This window comes from Anastrepha ludens, chromosome 6 (assembly GCF_028408465.1).
Source record: "Anastrepha ludens isolate Willacy chromosome 6, idAnaLude1.1, whole genome shotgun sequence".
In the NCBI taxonomy this organism is placed as follows: Eukaryota; Metazoa; Arthropoda; class Insecta; order Diptera; family Tephritidae; genus Anastrepha; species Anastrepha ludens.
In genome coordinates, this window is record NC_071502.1 from 103,923,806 (window position 1) to 103,927,975 (window position 4,170).

General features: G+C 36.6%; 1 pseudogene; it reads right to left on the minus strand.

Moving 5' to 3' along the window:
- Positions 1 to 1,310: 1,310 nt before the first annotated feature.
- LOC128866458 (poly(A) polymerase type 3-like) lies at positions 1,311 to 3,965 on the minus strand (annotated as a pseudogene).
- Positions 3,966 to 4,170: the final 205 nt, after the last annotated feature.

Genomic DNA, 4,170 nt, shown 5'->3' on the forward strand with positions numbered 1-4,170 from the left:
CGAAAGCACTCACTCAAATTGTTAATTTTGTGAAAACTTTCACAGCCAAATTGAATTTTGTTTTAAGATTCCTGGCAATGCACAGTAGAACTACGCCGACACTCGCGACTACGTACAGACTTTATAACGCACTTCCCGGGTAGGTTACTTATGGAATCCCAACTAAGGGCTTTATATATCCTATATATTTTGATTTTTTTTTTTCCGGACACCTCTCTGAACACAACTTCGTCAATTCTGTCTTTGTTGCTGTCCGTCCATTTTATTGTATATTGTATTGTATTTATTGTCCATTTTATTGTATATTGTATTGTATTTATTTAGCGGTTATGGTATGTCGTTCTCTTGTTCAAAAGGTAGTCACTTTCTGCTATCTCATCTACTATTTCGTTCCCCATAATACCTTTGTGACCAGGTACCCAGTAGATATGCAGCCTACTGTTTGCGGCTAGCCTTTCTATGGCCTCCCTGCTCCGTCGAACATTTTTGGATTTAATACAATATGAGCTTATTGCTTTTATTGACTGTCCACGTATATATTAATTGTTGAGTTCTTTTTTTCTAGTGTAGGCTAGCTCCGTGACTTTCCCCACAGCAAAAACTTCCGCTTGGAAAATACTGCTGTGGTCTGGCAGCTTGATAAGCTGCCTTATCCCTTGTTTTGAGCTGTAAATACCCGGAATTGAGCTGTAAATAAATTACGGAATTGGTATCATATTAATTTTTACTAATTTCCTGTTGTCAGACTTATTTGACTCATGAACTCCGCAAACTTATCATTTTCTTTTACTTGTCTATTTGTACATATATGTATGTATCTCGCGTATAAACCTCGCTAAGTCTCCCATTTTCACCCGAAGGGAAGAATGCTAGAGCGACTACCAAACTATCACTCTGGATGTCGAAAGTTTTTGAATGTTTGAGTTATGAAAGATTTATAAAACAAACTCCCAATTTATTGGCATACATACTTACTATTAGAGAATACTCGTTTTCAATAAAAATCAATCTCAGTTTTGTTTCACTAAAATTTGTTTATTTGTCATTTCTAAATAAAAATTGTACAGCTAAAGTCAAGTGGATCTATAGAAATCAAATTGATTTTCTCATATGGATGGATGGACAAAGTGTATAGAAATTTATGTGAAACTATTTTCATACGGATGACCACACATGTGGAATTTTGGTTGAATGATGAATACTTAAATTTAATATTAATATTTAAATTGACTTTTGAACCAACAATTTGGTAAGCGACAGATAGAATTTTTTTTTTATTGTAATTTTTTTTGTTTTCGTTTTTTTTTGTGTTTTCCTATATCACTTAATAATAACTATATAACTAAGTTAAAAAGCAGTTTGTAAATAACTGTTGTTTACATAAGAATCTAAGACTTTTAATAAATCACAATAAAATACACTAAAAACATGAATACAGTTTAATACAGTGATAAAAAATATTTTAGCGAAATAATACATAAGTCTGCAGCCAAGTTGTTGGTGAGGTGTCTACTAAATATGGAAAATGTATCATTTCGCGCTCTCTCCAAAGATATGAGGTTTTTCCGCCCTCACAACATAACGAATTTCCCAAAATATTTGATCTCTCAGTTAGAATTCTACTTTAATCTTCCGAACTCGTCGATTCACTCAAGCGCGCTCTTTTAGCCGCAGGCTCTTTCTGTGTTGACAAATCCGTCAACAATCGTTTACAATTGGCTGAAATGGAGTTATTGAAACTACTTTCTTGTTCCATGGACCTGCGTTCACGTTTCAACAAATCCGTATCCAAATACTGCGAAAGCGATTTACGCTTCACGTATTGCGCATCGATATTCATACCATCTCTGAACATTTGTATTTTTATCTAAAATTAGAGAAAAACCAATTTAATAAATAAATAATTTTTTTAGATTGAAACTAATTCAATAAGCAAAACAATTTCAATTTTAAATCATGTCAAAAAATCGTCTCTACTCACCGCATGCATTATAACACTTTCGACGAAATATTTAATTGTTTGCGTAAGGTCCACATTCAAATTCTCTGTACGTTCGAATTCTAAGCCGATGAACCACATCGAACAGAATGGCGCTGTACAAACTGGTGGATCGCCGTTGGGCTGTGTTTTATCCTACTCACTTCCGCTGTTATTTAGTGTGACGGCAGCGCCTTTCTTATAATCAAAACATGTAGGATTTGCATGTGCCAATGCAATATGATGAGTGCGCTCTAGATTACATACCAATAGACGAATCCTTGATTCGACTAAACCACACCACTCCAACTGATCGTCACTGGTTTGCGATGTAACCAAAACCGCTATAAAGTGGCGGTATCTTAAAAGGAGTACAGAGAAAAGTGATGTCATTTATAAGTGAAAATAATACTTAGTTAAATATAATATAAATATTCGTACTTATAAAAGAAGCTGGGCGCTTCGAAGAGTCGATCCCATTAATTATCTCTTCTACGATAATCTTTCCTCTACTGAACTCATTCAGTAAAATTTTTTTTGTTGATTCCGACACATTAAAGGTTGAGTTCTGTTGTGGATATGCCGGCGTTATAATGGGCATTAGATGGTACCTATCCGCACCGTTAACACGTGGATCCCAAACCTTAGAGAAATAAGTAATTAGCAATTGTTTAGCGATATGCAATTGTTTGCGGTTTGTGCTTATTCATAATACTTACCGGAAATCGCAAATCAACGTCGACAGGTCGTTTAAGCAGTACGGGTTTTGGCCACTTCCAGAGAGACAGGATCAAAAAAAATTTGTGTATGAGAGTAGAAGGTGTTGCATTTGGATACAATTGGCAAGTGCGCGCTACTAACATCGCCCACGTCACACCACCAAAGTAGCCCAAAGAATTGGAGTAAACTCCGTGTTCTGCAATTTCAGAAACAAACAAAACATTATAATATTGTAATTATGTAACGTCTCAGAAATTTTTAAACTTTTATACTTACTTTTCGCCCACAATTTGATGGAGCGCAACGTTAATCGGAAATTCTCCACATTCGGCACCAGCGCCAATATTTCGTCTGTCACACGACAGCCATTCAAACTGCGCACCGAAAATTGATCCAAATTCTTAAGCAGATAATCATCGCTTAGATCAAGATCATCGGGTATCTCTTTCAGTGATAGACGCGCAAATACCAAATCAATTTCAATTCCATCAAATTTCATTTTTATGACTGGCACGAAGGCTTCTTCCACTGAACGACATTCGGTCACTTCGGATTGGTTTTTTAGTAACTCAAAAAAGGACGTAAAAAATTCAGTGCGTTCTATGTTGCGTGGTGCGACAAAGAGTGCGTCAATATCAGCGCCCTTATGGTGTACACCCAAACGATATGAACCGAAAGTGTAAACTTTCGCACCGAGCTTTTCGGCAACTGCCTCGGGTACATTCTTTGCCATTGATGCAACTTTAACCCATTGTTTGGCAAGCGTATTAAGTTTAGCCAAAATCTGCACACGACGATTAAGCTCATTTTGATTCTCAAACACCTTAAATGGCTGTAATGCTTTGCATAATGCCTCTGTTCTTTGCAGTTCTTCAATAGTAGGCTCATCCCAGCTGATGGCGGATGTCAAGCCCATCTGTTTGGCGCGCTGCTGCTGTTCCGGATGCGATGCACTATTTCCGTTTTTGAAATTATAATCTGCAAAGCGCAGCCAATCCTTTGCTGAGTTGGCGACGACATTCTGTGAATGCGAACTTGAGTTCGAGAAGAAAGCGCTGGAAGAAAGAAGAGAAGCGAGTTTAGTTAACATTTCCAACTAAGGTAGCTATATGGTATTTGTAAAAAATATATATTTACCTTCTATCTGCCAATGGTTTTCGGCAAGAAATCATTCTTATTAAGTTATGCAATTTTATTTTTAAACAAATTTTTAATTTTATTTTGAAACAAACTTTTTGAGCGCACTGAAACACTGTGAAATGTTGCACTTGCTAGTCAACCGCGTTATGACTCTAAAAGGTGTGTAAGATCAGCTTTTATGCACTGCAGAAGGGCTTAACTTGCACCACATGTGGAATTTCCACCTACCTGTTGTTGCGGGTGCACAATTAATAGCACCGTTACCTTTTGCCTGCGCTACCTTGCCTGCGATCCTTTTTTATTGTTAAGAATTTACGTAATAGCGAAAGAGA